This window comes from Heterocephalus glaber, unplaced genomic scaffold (assembly GCF_053883595.1).
Source record: "Heterocephalus glaber isolate CG9 unplaced genomic scaffold, H.glaber_assembly_v1.0 deba00000546, whole genome shotgun sequence".
In the NCBI taxonomy this organism is placed as follows: Eukaryota; Metazoa; Chordata; class Mammalia; order Rodentia; family Bathyergidae; genus Heterocephalus; species Heterocephalus glaber.
Window position 1 is genome coordinate 15,631,204 of NW_028258147.1, and position 18,372 is coordinate 15,649,575.

The 18,372-nt window shown below is 36.7% G+C and overlaps 2 pseudogenes across 1 annotated transcript; both read right to left on the minus strand.

The window, feature by feature from the left end:
• Positions 1-222: 222 nt before the first annotated feature.
• On the minus strand, positions 223-1,587 carry LOC101697535 (zinc finger protein ZPR1 pseudogene; annotated as a pseudogene).
• A 15,323-nt stretch (positions 1,588-16,910) lies between these two features.
• On the minus strand, positions 16,911-17,924 carry LOC101713525 (RNA-binding protein 3 pseudogene; annotated as a pseudogene). Its single transcript, XR_015448726.1, has 2 exons — positions 17,272-17,924; positions 16,911-17,155 (listed from the first exon to the last, which is right to left on the minus strand). The product of XR_015448726.1 is annotated as an RNA-binding protein 3 pseudogene (transcript).
• Between the last annotated feature and the right edge of the window lie 448 nt (positions 17,925-18,372).

Below are 18,372 nucleotides of genomic sequence, written 5' to 3' on the forward strand. Positions count from 1 at the left end.
TTTCCCCAGACCAATTCAAAACCTCCAAAATAAGGTCAAGTAACACAACAGGCTTGCACTTGCATCACAAGCTGTTTAGAAAGTCTTCCTAGATCTATGACACCAGGCAGGTGTTCTCCCCAGCATGGGGAAGGGGTGGGAGGACACTCCTAGCTTTATTCCAACAGTAATAAACAACCCTGTAGTATGAGCTGCACTGGAGCTGGGTGTGAGAGCCCACTGCTACCTCAGTGGGGACAGGCCTGCCTTGTAGCCCTCTGTCTTCATGCCATTGAGCCCTAGCTCCTCATTCCGATCAAAGTTGCACTTGTAATGCTCCACCTTCATATCTGGATCATCTTCAGGTGCATACACATTCTGCAAGTAACTGTTTCCTGCTGGATCATTCATAATAGAGTGGGCCTTCATGCCACCCTCAGTGATCTGGTCCAACTTCTGGCTAAACTTCCAAAATTTCTCCATCTGGCCAGGACTGGAACTGTCACCCAGTGTGAAAGGGTTCTTGGTATCTAGCTCCCAAATGTCTTGCAGCAGTCCTTCCAGGGTAGTGATTTGTTCCCAAAGACAGCCGTTCCCAGCTCAAATTCCAGGTGTGGGATTTCCACACTACATGTTTCATACTTGAGGAAGTCTCTGGTCATGTGTAAGGGATCTGTGATGTGGAAGGTGATCCTGGTTTCCAAGGGCTCCACTGCTCCTCCAGATTTCACTTCATTGGTCCGATGACCACAGTTCTCACAGATGGTGGCCATGATGATAACCTCCTTAAAGTGGGGGAATTGTACTAGCTTCATGTTGGTCTGAGCTGGGGCATTGGATTCTGGGCAGTTTGTGTTGAAATGGAGCACTTCATTTCTGAGCTCTTCTTCTTCCAGCTTTTCTTCTAGTGCTTCTGCTTGGAGCCCCAGCACCTCATCCAGGTGTAAGGTCTAGTTAGATGATCACCAGGGCATCATCTTTCTGGGGAGCATGTGGGTTTTCTACAAAGCTATTCCCTGAGGGTTCATCGATGATCAGAGTGAAAGGGGAGGCCACTTGCTTTAGCTCCTTTAGTTTGACAATGAACTCATTAATTATTTCAGGTATGGCTTCTTTGCTTGCCCTTCGTGTGAGCTGGTCCCACTTCAGGCCAGAGATAGCTCAGTTGATCAGTCCTTCAACAGTGGCCAGAGCTCCCTTCTGGCTGAAAGCTGGAATTTCAGCCCAGCTTGGGGATCCTTGTTGTGACAGAATCAGTCTTCAACACTTCTCTGTTCATGTACTCCAGGCTCCTGGTGGTCAGAGTGTAGCACACTCCCTCTTCCTGGAACCTGACTGCTGATTGGATCTCTGTGTTGTTCCAGTCACAGTGCTCACAGGAAAAGTTCATTATTATTTCTCTGAAAAGGGTATCTTGGTGAGCAGGTGTGTCATGCCATTGCGGTAACAGTTCATGCACAGCAACTGGATCTTGGTGAGCTACTGTTCTTCGTCCTTGGTGCTGATGGGCCAGAACAAGTGCCCTGTGGCTGACAGCTGGCCTGGGGTGGTTGAGGAGGTGGTGGTAGGCCCCAGGGATCCAGGCTTTACAGCCCCACTGGCAGACATTGCCGGACACGTGTAGCTCAGACCTCTTCTATCTTGTTTCTGTCTGGAGCTCCTTTTCCCTTATTCTGGAAACCCAATAATTCTTTCCTAACCTGCCAGAGACTCCTGAAGTAAGTCTCTAGTCCCCACTTGCCCAGTGTGTGATGCCGTCCTGAGCAAAAAATATACTAAAAGACAAAACTAGGAGAGAAAGCAGGGCTCCAGGACGACCAATGCTGTTGCAACCAATAAAGGCGCTGGCCAGTCCCAGGCACTGAATTTTATTGGCAATAAAAGTTGGAGTAAAGGCAATGTGTGGTTTCTATGGAAATTAATGTAAATAAGGCTCATAAAGGACAAGACAAGGCATTCTTAAACTAGGAATAGAATAGACAAAATATATGGTTATAATTTGGACATTGTCCTTCTAGTCAGAAGGTTATAGCTGTGGGAACGGAATTTGGGTGCTAGTTACTCTGACCTTGGCATGTAGGCTTTGGCCAGACTCACTTCTGTAAACAAGCCAATTGTGAGGTTAACTCTTACAGCCTGCTTTGGGTATAATCAATATTATGGTCCTCTGCACTAAGCAGCTAGTTCCAAATCAGGTCATATGTTTTCAGTGTGGGATAAAAATATTATAACTGCAAATAATTCTATCTTTTGAAATTATTCAAAGTTCATATATTAATATGCAGAGACTTTATCAACTTGTATTTGAATACCTTTAGCTTGACAGTTTTTATGTAACTAAGATTTAGGAGCTGTTGGAGGCATGATCCCTATTTCATGTGCAAATATTTCTGGTAATAACTTCTCTTTTTACCAAGATGGGGCATCTCTGAGTTACTTTTCTCAAACTGTGTATTCCATTCTTACTTTGCCTGCTGTTGTGGCAAGTGTTCTGTCAGGTGGCAGTGACTGTGAGTAAAAATGATGGAGTTTAACTGTTTTAGCTATTTCATTATATTTGTGTTTTGTGTACGAAAGAAAGAAAGTCAGTGACATAGGTCTCCCTTTGATTTGAATATTTTGTCAAAAGTTTTATTAAGACTTTCTTTCAGTCACAATTCCCATATATCCGATCTGACAGTTTTGGTTGAGTTCTGACAACTGGAGGGGAGGAAAATGGGGAAAAAAAAGAGGAGTCAAGATACATCATGTACAGGTACAAATTCCCTATGATAAATGTGATCATTATGTATATATAAAGTGTACCAATAAAGCTAAAATTAAAAAAAAAATCAATCGTCCAACATTATTTGAGTAATGAGAACAGGCCAGGCCTAATACAGTTGGTTGTACAGAGGGCAGCAAGATAGTCAAATGAAGCAATAGACAATAAAGAAATAAGCCAATCCATATGAAAATTGGTTTGAAGATTATGACTTTAATCATGTTTTTGAGGAAATATCAAATCTTAAGCTATCTAAATTAATAAAGAACATTTCTTTCCAGCAATAGTATTTGTTGCAAAGAGATAATGGTTCCTTTATTCTCTGTATTAGTTCCTTAAGGCTGCTAGGTTTTCTACAAAATGCCTGAATGATGGAAACAAAAACAACAGAAATTTATTCTCCCATGGTTCTTGTGGCTATAAATTGGGAATATGTGGTCATCAGGGTCATGCTTTCTCTGAATTCTTTCTGAGGAAGAATTCTTCCTCCTATCTTCCCAGTTTCTGTTAGTTACCATAGCCCTTGCCATTCTTGGATTGGAGTTGCATAGCTGCAATTTCTGACTGTTTCATAGAGATTTCTTCCCCTGTGTATGTTTATGTCTTCACATGGCTCTCTTATAAGGACACCAGCCATACTGTATAGGTACAGCCATAATCTTGAACATGATCAGATACAACCTGATCTTAACTAATTCTAACTTCCTATTTCCAAAGAAGGTCACATTCTGAGGTACTATATGGATACGAAATTGTGTGGGAAACTATTCAACCCAGTAAATTTTTATTTATGGTTTAAGAATTTTTAATTGTAATTTTTTGTTTGAAAAAGAGTACTAAATAAATTGTTTCCTTTAGTGGAAGTTATTCATTTGTTGGAATCAGATAGAGCTGTATTCTAAGCTTTTTCCTTCCCTTTTGATTTTGGGACAGTTAGTGTCCACTGTCCTCTATAAACTGTAGATACAGTACTAGCTGTATTGGTGATGTCAGGTGAAGTGACTTATTCCCCCTCCCCCACAATAGTGAGTAGATGCTCCACTCTCCATGTCTGTATATTTGTTGGATTCTTTTTTATGAATATATATTTTCAACACATAATAACTATACTCATCATAGAAAATTAGTACATTTACATACCACATCTTAACCATTTTTACCTTCTTTTCCCCTTCCAATATCTGTACGAAGGCAGAAAGACTGTAAGAAATATGCACTGTAGTTTAGATCTATCATGTCCCACAAGTCTTTATGTACTCAGAGGTGAATCTTTTGGAAGATAATTCGACCCTAGAGGTGGTATACTCATCAGCAGATTCATCCACTTATTGAGTTCAGTAGCTGAGAGTGCTGTTAGCAGGTGGGGTCTGGTGGGAAGCAGCAGGTCCCTGCGGGCTTGACCTGGAAGGGCATGTTTCCCTCCCTGGGTCCTCCTTTCTCTCTTCTTCCTGGCCACATGACATGAGCACTTTTCTCCCCGGCCAACCTATTTCTGCATTTGAGTGGGCCAATCATGGACCAAAACTTCTAAACTTGTGAGCAATAATAAACCTCTCTTCCTTTAAGTTGTGAGTATTGGGTATTTTGCTCCAGTGAGGAGAAAGTGACTAAGACAATGCCCCCCAAAATGATTCTTTTGTCAATTTGGGGAAGGGAATATGACATTATAAAGTTATTTTGACTGTGTCTCTATATAGGTTGGCCAAAAATAATACATTTTATATAAGAGAAATAAAATACTAATAAATCGCATGTCTTCAGAGTAGAAGAATAATTGACAAGCAGAAAGGGCTAATTCTTTAAGCACTGGCCTGAAAAGAAGGTGTCAGATTGTACTAAAGCTCCCCACTACTGAATCCTTGACCTCATCCTCCAGGGATGATCGAATATCAATAATGCAGTTCATATTCATTTTTCACTTGCTGCAATGAAGAATTTGTGTGATCCGAAGAGAGACTTTTAGGGAAGGTGCAAGTCATTTGCTGATGGCATTTCACCTTTTAGTATGAGTCTCCTTGGAGTAACAACCTACTGCACTAAACTTGACATTTCTTCTAAATTCAGCCAATTGCTACCCAACCCACTTTCTTTATTTTATTATTATTATTTTTTTGATTTGTTCTAAACATATTTTGTCTAGCATGTCCATGTCAATCCATTCAGCCTCCACCATACCTCCTTTGAGGAAGACTCTCTGCCTAGGTCCCTGTTTTATTTACTTTTCTCTCATTGCTGAGACAAAATTAAAGGCAGAAAGGTTTATTTAGCTCACAGTTCATAGAGAATTCAGTTCATAATTGGCTGGCTCCAAGGCAGTGTGGCATTAGCAAGAACAGTTCATGGCAGGCCAAAGGTGGCAAAACAATAAGGGATCTTAAGAGCATCTTTCTGCCCTTTTTAATCTTATCCAGACTTCTTACGGCAGGTAGCACTCACACCTAATCCTAGTGCCCTTGAGCCTAGCATTGCACCATAAATCAATTCCAGTGTCACACACTCTAGATCCAGGCACCTCTGAAAAATCCTCATCTGTGACTGCATGAGGCTTTGGGAGACATCTAGACACCAGCTGTAACAGTCCCCCGTCTCTCCATTTTAACCAGGCCCAGTTTAACTCTCTGATGCCATGTAGTTGAATTTTATAACTGGAGTCTCACTGTGTTATTTTGTTTCTATTCCTGGTAATGTAGTATGGAAACTCAGTATTGGTTTCTTCATTACATCTTTAGAAATTCCAAGAGCAGGCGCAGATGAGTTATCTAATGCGTTTATACTTTTTCTTCTTTATATGACTTTTTAAGTAATGGTTTGTTTCACTTAGTAGTAAAACATTCTATTATGATCTTTACCTTTTAAAACTCCTGGAAACTTCACTTTATTCATTGAACTATATTTTCCAAAAGTCTGCTGAGATACATGTATCTTTATTGCCCCCAGTGTGACTTTAAAGGGGTATAGAAAGGCAAAGGGTATGAATACCCCTTTTCAATTTCTCAAATCCTCTTCTAGGTTGAAGGTGAACTATTATACACAAAATGTCTGTAAATATTAAATGTATTTCATTAAACTCTGATCTTTTTGGGAAAAGTTTGCATATACAGAAAATAAATAAATTTTTGATTAGGAGAGTCCATTTACCAAAATACATAACAAAATAACAATGGATATAAAAATGCATTGTGAATTACTGTGGCTTAAATTCTCTTAGTCTTACTGTTTTCTGTTTGGAAGGAAGACCTTCAGTTTTATATTTTGCTCTTTGTATTTTGTACAGTTATGATTTTGGCATATGTAAGCACAATAAATGTAATTGTTTTCAAAAAGTCATGTCCCAGGAATATTATAGATGTAACCTTTTCATCAGGTACTTTCAGTAATAAAATCCATGAAAACTATTTAAAAAAAACCCAAAACAACAAAATAAAACAACTACCTTTGTATGTTATGTCAAAAGGAATGGTGAAATTCCAATATATGTGTAATGCATAGTGAAATCTCTACTTGAGTAGCAGTTAAAGTTTATTCAGTAAAAAGGAAGAAAAGGTCCATATTGTTGAGAGGATATTTCAGCAGCAAAAAGGAATCTTTGGAATAGTTCAAATAACTCAAGTAAAACCTATTACTGTCAGAGTTATGAAGTGATATGATGTTCTTTAGGCAACTAAGTGTTACTGGAAAGAGTTATCATTTGCTGCTGTACTGTTTTGCTTCATAATTAAAGAGTAAACTATAATAGTTAATAAGGAAACTATAGACACATGCAATTTTCCTAATATAAGATATGATCTTTTTCTACAATTTTAGAAATATTCTTAATAAGGAACACTTAAGTGTGAACTAAACAAGTTGAGAGGAGTTATGCTTGTAGAACAAATACATAATCTCATTTTTGCTCTAAATCTTGTTTTTTGTGATATGTATGTTATTTCATAATTACTTTTTCTACCTATACATAGAACATGAATAGTTGAGACACAGTAGCAGAACATCTACTATAACTACTTGTAATTTTATTATTGAATTACTGCTATGATCAGAATATATGGGTCCCCTTCAAATTTATGTTTCATTCCTAACCCTCAAGGTGATGGTGTAGGAGATGTGATTAGGTCGAAGCAGAGACCCCATGAATGGGCTGGGTGGCCTTATACAAGAATCTTCCTTTCCCTCCCCCATGAGGTGCCTTGACTCTTCATTACGTGAGGGCACAAAAAGAAGGTGCCAATCACTAGATATTAAATTTTCAGGCTTTTGGATCCTGGATTTCTCAGCCTCCAGAGCTATGAGAAATACCTTTGAAGCTATCCATCCTGTGGTGTTTTGTTAAAATTTATCCTAATACTAAAAAAAAAAAAAAAAAAAAAAAAAAAAAATCAAAGTTATCACTTTACTTGTCTATCTTCTAGGTTATTTACACTAATAATACCTGAGTTTAGATTCTGAGATATAAAATCAAATATTTTGGATATCAGTATATGCTTCCAAAGTACCTTCAGGGTGATTGTAACAATGCATACAGCAGAATCCATCCACTCATTAATTCATCCAACCATATATTCATTTTTTTTTTTTTTTGGTACCAGGGATCAAACTCAGGTCCTTGTGCTTGCGGGGCAGGCAGCACAACCACTGAGCTAAATCTCCAGCCCCAACCATATATTCTTGAATGGTCTGCCAAGTATAACATCTTTTTGCTTTCTCAAATACATTATACATTGTTCCTTACCTTATTCTTTGTTTTAGGAGGATCATCTATTAACCATATGAATGAACTCTACCCTTTGGTTTAATCTCAGAGGCCTGGCAAAAGAGCAGAGAAAGGAAAAAAAGTTGAGGCTCAGCTTTTATTTGATTTTCTTGGGCTGGATGTGTCCCAAGAAGCATGTATCTCCCCTCTTTCCAGATTCCAGCGATCACTTTCTTTTCCTGGATGCATTGGCTATTAGTCACAGACTCAGTGCTTCCAGCCTCACAATACAAAAATGTCACTATGATTCTCTGTCCTGGTCCCACCTAGTAATTTTTGCCCTTACTAAACACTGTTTGAGACATGATAATGTTTGAGGAGATAGGTATGTTTACCCTGATTTGAACATTATACAATGTACACACGTATCAAAACATTACATAGTACCCTGGAAATATGTACAAGTTTTATGTATGTTAATACTATTTTAAATTTTAAAAAATTCTTGAATCATCCTAAGTTGAGTGTGTCATTTTTCCTGCAGGGACCATAACTGATCTAAGAATACTGCAATTGCTAAACTCTGCTTTAACTGCTGGGAATGTGGGGAGAAAAAACAGTAAAAGTGTAATTGCTCCCATAAAGAACAGCCCAGCCCCAGACAGCTGCTCTGGTGAATTCTACCAAATATTTTAAAAAGGAAAACAGGCAATATGAATAGGCATTTAACAAGTAAAAAGATAATTTTATTAAAAGATATGGTATAAAACAGTAATTGTTTATTTGGTTTATGATTCTATCAGTAGGCAATTTGTGCTGTGCTCTGATGGGTACTGCTTTTGGTCTTGGCTGGACTCATGCAGGCATTTGCTATCAGCTGACTATGATCTCTCAATCCCAGATGGCCTCTCAACCCCAGACTGGCTCGCCAGGGCTCATATATGCAAATAGGCAGGATTCTATAACAAGGAAGAAGCATGTAAGGTTGCCCAGTATCATTAACTCTACTGCATTCTATTGGCCAAAGAAAGTCATAGCACCTACACTCAGTGGGAGGATTTATAAAGTCTTATTGCAAAGGGTGAAATAAGAGTAAAGCTATTTATGGAATACATTACAGTAATCTAAATTCAGCCTGTCTTTCATCGTAAATCAACACAAAAATCTTTACCTATTAAAGTGATCCAACACTATTAGCTGTGAAAATGACCAGATTATTTTTTCTTAAGTTTTAAAAATTTATTATGCATACAATCTGCTTGTCAGACATATACCTTGGGAATGTTTTTTCCTATTGGCTTGCTCATTTATTTTCTTAATTTTTTTTTTGAGAAGCAGAAAGTTTTAGTTTTGATGAGGTTACATTTATCTATCATTTCTGATATGGTTAGTGTTTTTTGTGTCCTAAGAAATCTTTGCATATGTCAAGATTGCAAAGATAATATTTACATTTTCTTTACTGTTCTCCCTGCTTAGTAAAAGTTAACACTTTCTTAGTGGGATGCAAATACATGTTTGGTAGATTGAAGGACACAAAACAGAGTTGAGGGATCATATAATTTTCTAATGTGAAAGACTACATTTGCATCAGCAGCTTTTTTCAGTTTGAGCTAATAGCCAGTCAAATTAAAGGGCAATGGGATAGTATTACATTAGTATTTTGTACCAGAATAAATTTTCTTTTAGATTTACTATTTTTATCAGGCATGTCAATGCCAAAACTTTTACTTGTCTCTTCATACAAACATATGTACTGATACTCAGAGTTATTGAATGGATCTATTTCAAACACCCTCAAGATTTCAAGAATAATTATATGATTAAAGGTTAATTGAATTATATATGAGCAAGAGTCTAGCCCAAATTCAGTTTGTGAATGATTCTCTACCTGCCCTTGGTTAAAGAATGAGTAAGAAACTGGTGAACAACTTCAAATGCCCTTGCTTTCTACAGGTTTGGGATTGTTCAGCTATATTTACACCAGGCAAGATCCACCCAAAGAAAAAAGAACAATAATTATAATACTTAAAACAGAAGTAATTTAATCCATTAAATTTGTTAAATGGGTGACAGAATATCTAAGAATCCCAATAATAAGTGATGAGGACAAGTCAGCTTCTTGCTATTGCTGCTACCATCCACCATGTTAGATGGACAAAGGAAGGAAGCAGTTGATCTAGAAGCACAGTGATAACCAAAGAAAGCTGAATCCATAGCAGACCTGTCTGGTGAAAGCTAAAGCCAGGGATAACAGTCACTGAAATGTATTGTATTGTATGTGACGCAGAGAATGTACAAGCTAAGTGTGCTTGCTTTTCCCTTCCTCCACATTCCAAACTGCCTCTAGTTACTCTTCTTTTCTGAACCAAGTGGCAAGCCAGCTTGCTGAGCCTGGAAATGCAGTTTGTAAGACTTAGACTTGCTGGAGTTCAGAATGAAGCAGGAAATAAACAGGTAAGGAATAGATCTGAGCTTCAATAGGCTAACAAATGACACATTATGCCAAGTGTTGTAGTTATCCATTACTGTGTAAAAGCCAGACCAAAACTTAGTATATAAACAACAACAATAACACACTTATTCATGAGTAGAAAAATCGTGCAGGGATGTCCTATACTCAGTGTCAGCTGGGGTGATTTGGTATCATCTGACATTTTGTTTATTCACTTGTCTTGTGCTTGGTGCTGGTTATCAACTGGTACCTCAGCTGAGGCTGTGCCTGAAACAGCTCTATCTGTCAAGCCCATATGTCTGCTTGGCATACTTACACTTTGGTGGCTTGCTTCCAAGGGTGAGTATTCTGTGAAAATTAGGTTGCAAGCTGTTATTTCTGATACAGTCACAGGCCTGTTTGAATTTCAAGGAGAGACACCATAGACCATGCCTCTAAGTGAAGAAATCTCAAAATAATTTTAAAACAAGGGCATGTGAGACAGAATATATTGGCTTGGGAATATTTAGAAAGTATGCTTGATATACCAAGAAACTCTTAGAAGTCTATATCTTTTAGTTTAAGTCACTCACTGACCTGTGCAGTTACATTAACTACTAACAAAGCCATAAATTATGTCATAAAGCTTTTAAATTCAGAATTCCTAATAGATTCACCAAACCAATATACTTAGTATTCAGGTTTGTCATCTTAGAATCCATCCCAACATATCTCTCAGGTTTTAAATTATCAAAATCTTGAGATTTGTATTTATGCTTTTTTTGGTTTTAAATTTATATAGTCTCTTCAAAGCACAATGGGCTCTAACTCTAGAAGCATTAAGTCAGAAGATTTGAAAATAAATGAAAAAATTCATAAATTGTATTAAAAAATGCCTTAGTGACATTATCCAATGATCTTCAAGAAAGGTGCTAAAAGTCTCATAATATAGGAGGATAATATTTTTCTCTTTCTAAGGGAGGTTCTGATTCTTCTATTATGTTTTAATTCATGGGCCCCTCTCCTTTATTTCCACATATGAGTTTGCTTATGGCTGTGAATTTAGGTGATATTATAATTTGGTAAACAGTAGATTAAGTGTTATAGATACAATTGTTTTTTTATCATAGTAAGATAAATTTCTCATCTGGTTAGATTTTGGGTTGAGAATTTTGAACTTCACATCTATTTATAGTTCATTCTCTTTAAAAATTTTAATATGTTTTCAAAACCCCCCTAAATATTTTGGATTAGATATTATTTTACTATTATGATGGTTTACTGATCCTTCAAACTTTTCCCTTCAATAAACTTTTTATTCCAGGAAACCAAATGTTATTACTTGTACTCCATAGATAAACTGTAAATCAGACTGTAGAAACAAATGAAAGCCATTAATATGATTATTATTATTTCTATTTTACCAGGAGGGCCAGGATAATATTGGTAATTGTCAAAATCAGTGAATTTTGATAAAACTAAATGGTCTGATTTGATTTTTAGTAAGTTTGTTCTGGATGCTCTGCTGATAGTAGATTGTAGGAACAGAGGTAAAATCAGGGTTTCCAGCAAAAAGTCTGTTCAAAGGACTAATTTGATGGATAATGGTGTACCAAGTTACAGAGAAAATGGATACAGTTTTAATGTAGAATCAATAGGATTTGCTGAGTAACTGCTGATGTGATAAGACAGAAAGGTACCAATGGGAAAGGGTAATGTTACTCACCGTTCACTAATATGAGGAAGAGTGGATGATTAGAGGGGTAAGAAATGGATGTGTGATTGTATACCTGTGTGTATGTGTGGAATCAAGAGTTCTACTTTACACATAATAAATTTGAGATACTAATCAAACATTGAAATTTAAATGTCAAAAATGGTTTGATATTTGAGTCTAGAATTAAGGAAGAAGTTTAGGTTGGCTATGTTTAGAAATTGAAGGCTTATAGATTCATTTTTTAAATAATTTTTTATTAGAACATGTTTGTGGTATATAATGATTTTGATCCTGCAAAGTTGGTACATGTTTTATTCACTTTTCTTGTTGTTTAGAGGAAATATCTGACACCCATAGTTAAAGAAGGAAAGGTTTATTTTGGATTACAGTTTGTAGAGGCCTCAGTTCCTAGTTGGTTGGCTCCAATGGAGGGTGGCATGGCAGAGGAGAATGCAGAGGAGAAACAGTTCATGGCAGGCAGAAAGCAGCAAGCAGTGAAGCAGCAAAGCAGCAGCAGCAGCCTGCCTCTCCCTTTTATCCCTTCCAAGCTACCTACACTTTTGTTAGTGCTACCTATACCCAGAGTGAGCCTTCCCAATATTCACACCCAGAACTATGCCAACCCAATCAGTGAACTAATGTAGTAATCACCCACCCTTAATCTCACCATCACACACTTAATTCAAGCCTCACACACTTAATCCCAGCATTACACACCCTAGATCCAGCCATCTCTGAAAAGCCCCACTATGATCATATGAGGCTTTAGGGGACATCTAGACACAAGCCATAACAGTACATGTACACTGTTCATCTTAATTCTTTTTACTTTCCCTGCCTCACTCCACTCTCTTTATCCCAAATCCCCTTCATCTACAAAAAAAAAAAAAAAAAAAAAAAAATCTGCCTTCCAGTTTCCTGTAATCCATCTTTTATTTTGCTCTTTATTTATACTTTGGCTTTCTCATACAAGAGAAACCATGCAATATTTAACCTTCTGTGTCTGATTTAGTTCACTTTGTGTTATTCATTTGATGCATTGATGAAGGAGCCCATGAGACAAATCTAGAAGCACTACAAGATTTATATATGTTTGTATGAGAGATATTAATTGAAAGATTTAAAGGGTGTGGACCAAGGGGTCAAGGAAGAATAAGGAAACAGTATATTATGCCCTATACAAAGAAAATATGTCTTGCCAGGTTAAGAGAACATTTAAAATGTCAAATGCTTCAGACAAAGCAAATAAGATATCAGCTGAGAAATGACCAGTGGGTATGGCAACATGGAATTCATTGATGATGTTAGCAAGAGCACTCTTTGTGGAGTAGTAGAAGTGAAGGACTTGAATCAGTTTCAGGAGAGAAATGCTTATAGCACAGACATTTTGAAGCCTCACTCTAACAGGTATCAGAAATCTGGAAGTAATTTGTTCTATTTTTAAAATTCTATATCTATTTTTAAATAATGCATTATTATTTATATTTTGTAGGAACTCTATATTTCTATTTTATAATAATTAATTATATTAATTCTCATGTATTAAAGATAAAATATTAGCACTATAATAATCTCTCTAATTTATCTCTATATATAATTTTTTATTTTTGAGAACATATTTTTACCTAGTTAAGGCTTTTAACATTTCAATATCTTAACAATTTTTCTTTCAAAATGTTACTTCTGTGTTGATATGATTTCAATGTATGCCATCAGCAATGCTAACTGCCTTCTCCATTTCTGAATTACACATTTTGATTATCTCTTGGTTAGCTACATTTCAATAAGTAGTTCTGCAAAAAGAACTCATGATGCTGTCTGATCTGAGTTTCCTAATATTTGAGACTGTCTTCTTTCTGTTTTTATACTTGAATTAAAATTAGGTTGAATATAATTTTCTTGGAAACAATATTTTCTCAATAGTTTTTCACTTTTACATTTTTGTCTTTTGGTTTTTTGACTGAGTGTAGTGCAGCCCAATTTTCTCTTTTCAAATTTCTTTCTTTTGCTCCCTAGATGAATGAAGTATACTTTAAAAATATTTGGCTTTTAAAAATATACAGAGGGGCCGGGGATTTAGCTCAGTGGTTTTGCTGCCTGCTGTGCAGGCTCAAGGACCTGAGTTCGATCCTCAGTACAAAAATATATATATATATAAACACACACACACACACACACACACACACGGTGAAATTCAATGTTGATTTTTGTCTTTCAATTAGTTAATTTTAGTGTAATTGGAATATTCTGGTCATGCAATTTTTTTATTTCAGGGAAATTTTTCTGGCTCGTTTCTCTAAATACATTTTTCAGGTTCAGTTGACTTATTCTCCACTTTAGGAGTCTTCTGGTGGACCATCAGTCTCTCCGTACCTATTGTCTCATTCTCATCACTTTAATCTCTGTCCTTTTTCTCATTGTTTAAAATGACTTTATAGATTTTAGCTGTAGCTATTCTTCTGTGCTGTTTTTAACATTTTTTTTTTAGTTAGATACACTATTGTGTTGGTCTGGTTTGTAACACATTTCCTTTGCTCTGCCCTCTCCTTCTTCATCACACTTAAACAAACAATATTTGTGTATTTGTGTGTGCTTGTGAAAATTTAATGTCAAGTAGTTTTCTGAAAATACTCAGGAAGTTATTACCTCTGTTTGAGTGCAAGTTTCTTCCTTCTTGCCAGCATGGTCTTGTTTTTCTATTACAGAAGTCAAAGTACAAACTCTGGACAATAAGTTAATATCATCTGAACTATGATATTTTCTTACAGTATTAGCAATTCATGGTGAATATGCCAAGACTCTCTCAGGAAAGTACATGTGGGGAGGAGAAATGTGGGCAGAACAAGAGAGATATTAACATGAGGGTAGGGAAACTAATATTTTAGGGCACCTAGCCTGTGGAGCATTTGTAGAAAAAACTGTCTTTTTTAGAACAAGGGCTCTAGCAATGTTCCCCTCAGCAGCACACTGTACGTATTTGGTCAGATTTTCAGGTAAAAGATGTGTGATCCTAAAACAGTACCCCTCCACAACCTGGTCTCCATTTCTTCAGACTTTCCCTCTAGTCATTTTTTTTTTTTTTATGTGACCAAGGGAGTTGAGTTGAACATATATTTACTTTGAATTTAGATGAGATGTCTTTATTTGCATTTTTTAAAATAGCAAAACATTTATTGGTGCATTTTAGGCACACATAATGCTAACATTCATCATAGGGAATTTATACCTGTAGGTGGTACATCCCTCCTCTTTTTTCCTTTTCCCTCCTTCCCTCGAGCCCCCTCCCCTCCCTATGTACAAAAGCTTTGTTTCCATTTTTCCTTCTATTTTCACTTTTTTCCTTGTCCCTCCCTTCTCCCTTGTTCCCCTTCCCATTTGAACATTTTCTTCCCATTTCCCAATATCTATTATACATTTTAGTCCTTATTTCCACTTTTGGTTGCTTATATCAGAGAAACAATATGGTATTTAATCATGTGTGACCGATTTATTTCACTTAAGAGTATGGTCTCAAGGTCCACCTATTTGGCAACAGGGGCAAGGGTACTACTTATCTGGAACTATTTTAGTCTCTTTGAAATTTCCACCCAGACATGTTCATAGCATGGGGTAAACTAAAGGTTTTGTTTCAAGAATTTAACCCTGCTGGATGTAGTGACACATGCTTGTAACTCTGGCACTAGGGAGGCTGAGGCATGAGGATCACAGCAAGTTAAAGGCCAGGTTGGGCTTCATAGTGAATGCAAGATCAGCCTGAACTATATAACAAGATTCTGTCTCAAAATATAAAACAAATAAGCAAAAAAAGATAAGAATTTAGCTCTCCTGTTGACTACTGCCTCAATGTATAACAACTGTTGTCATTTATCAAATATATAATTTTAGATTGTTTAAAAAACTTATTTTTTGTGATTTTTTATTCTATCCTAAGCTTAGAAATGCTTTAAAGATTTTTTTTTGGTGATAAAAATCCATTTTTACTGAATATTTGATGTTTGAAAAAGCAAATATCTAAGATGCTTCTGTTAGCCATCTTCTGCCACATTTGATCAAGAAAAGAGGTGTCATCATTTCCTCCACACCAGTGTTCATTTCCTCCATTGATTTTGTTGACAATATATTACCAGATTGATTGACTCTTTCCATTTATATATGTTTACACTTAACATTTAAGCTAACTGATGTGCTTGCTCATTTTCTTCCTGCAACCTAATTCACCCTCTTGGTTTAAACCTTCTTATCACCAAAGCCTATTCATACTTCTAGGAGTTCTTCAAGAATTTATAGGTGTTGGGCCGGGGATTTAGCTCAATGGTTACGGCACCTGCCTTGCAAGCACAAGGTCCCGAGTTCGATCCCCGGTACCAAAAAAAAAGAAGAATTTATAGGTGATATTTCCAGGTGATATTAATACTCTCTGTACCAACAAACAATGAATAAAAACAAATAACAAAAACTAATACTTTCTTTGAAAGATTTTAGAGGGCCTTTTTCTATTTAAATTTTACTACACATATTTATTTGTGAATATTAATTATTATTTTTGTTATAATAATAATTATTATTATTATTGTTACTTTGCCTAACACTTAGGGCCCTTTCAACTTGTATATGTTCATCTTTCTTCAGTTTTTGGAGTATTCTACTTTTTTGTGTCTTTAAACATAATATTTCCTCCTCATTTTGTCTTTTTCCCTTTATTTTCTAGAAGAAGCTTTTAGAATATTTGCCTGTATTTTCTTTTTTGTTGACAGATGAATAACTGTATATCTTTATGGAGTGGAGTGTGATGTTTTGGTATATTTATACATGTATTGATAACTCAGCATACTTAGGTTCTCTCTCATCGCTAACATTTATCATTTCCTTGTGGTGATATCACTCAAAATACTCTCTTCTAGATATTTTGAATAACACACTATTGACACTCATCCTCTGTAGTAGAATACCAACACATTTCTCCTCTCTGGCTGGGTCTTTCCACCCATTAGGCAACCCCTCCCCATCCCTTCTTTCTCTTGCTCCTATTAGTATTCTTTTTTTTTTTTTTTCCTTCAGGTTTCATCTTTTTAATCAGCTCTGAAGGTCATCCTAAACCCAACATGAGACACAAAAGAATATTTTTTCTTCCAGTATTAGAAAAAAAATGACGTTCACAAACATTTTCAAGAAGCTCTTTTCATGATGGTGGATCTTGAATAAAAAACAGCTCTAGGCAATCTTTTTTTTTTTTGGTACCGGGGCTCGAACTCGGGTCCTTGCGCTTGCGCAATCATTTTTGATGCAGAATGCTTACAGGTACATTCAAAAATTTTCTAATCATGATAAAAATTTGTACAAGTTTTAAAAATAACCCTAGATACATGTTAATTAAAAAAAATCAGTCTGGCCAATTTTTTTTTTTTTTGCCAGAAGCAATAATCCTGAGAGTCCAAACTAAAATCTTATTGAAGAAAAAAAATCCCCATACTCTACAAATGTCCCAGAAATTTGTCTTTAAATGGGGGAAAAATTGGACACATCGAGCTTTCTAAAAGGTCTTTAACAAGGTACCTTGGGAGCTCAATTCAAAAATAGGTAATTGGGCCGGAGATTTAGCTCAGTGGTTTCACCACCTGCTGTGCAAGCACAAGAACCGAGTTCAATCCCCGGTACCAAAAAAACAAAAAAAAAAAACCCCAAACCAAAAATAGGTAATATACTAAAACAGAAGTTTCAGTGCAGCTCCAAAAATCTTTATACAGCAATGTGGAAGGACGATCCTGGGCCAGAAGTGTTATTCCTTGTGTATGTCATGTGTACATGCTCCTCAGTTGTCATAATTGTCTCTGTAATTCCCTCCTGAATAGCAGTCATAACCACCCTGGCTTCTGCCGCTATAGTCTCTGGATCGCCCATATCCATATCCTCCAGGTGGACTGTCATACCTGCCACTCCCATAGGTCCCCACCACCTCTAGAGTAGCTGCGACCACGACCATGGGCCCCAAAGGCACCCCCTTCTCTGGTGCCCCGGGCAGATTTGCCTGCATGGTCCACACGGATCTGGTGACCATCCAGGGACTCTCCATTCATGGCTTTCATGGCATCTGAGGCATGCTCTGGATTGGTGAAGGTGATGAAGCCAAAACCCCGGGATCGCTGAGTTTCCCGGTCCTTGACAACAACCACCTCAGAAGTAGGCCCAAAGCTGCTGAAGTGGTCTTCCAGCGCCTGCTCATTGGTGTTGAAGTTGAGCCCGCCGATGAAGAGCTTCCCTTCTTCAGAAGACATGGCAATGAATTCGAGTCCTGGGAATTAGAAAATAATAAGGCCGCAGAGACGGCAAGCTCCGAGGAACACGGAGAACAGGGGGGTAATTAGTATTCTGCTCATGAATTCTATGAACTCAGCTTGTCTAGAATCCAATATAAATGAAATCATATAGTATTTATCTTTCTATTCCTGTCTTATTTCACTAAATGTTATGATCTCCAGTTTCATCCACATTGCTACAAATTAAAGAATTTTTATCCTTTTTATGGCCAAATTATATCTTGTCCATAACTTTTCATGATCAATAATACCTTGTGCTAACCTCTGGAAAAATTCCATGGCTAGATTGTCTAGAAAAATAATGTGCTATTTAGTTCTATTTTAAAAAAATAAAGCCAGTAATCACAGTATTTAGGAAGGTGGGACAGGAGGATTGCCAGGAGTTCAAGGCCAATCTGAAGTACATAGTGACATTCTGTCTAAAAAAACCCAAAGTAAACTAAACAAATAAAACCAAAAGCTAGCATAAGTACCATTTTA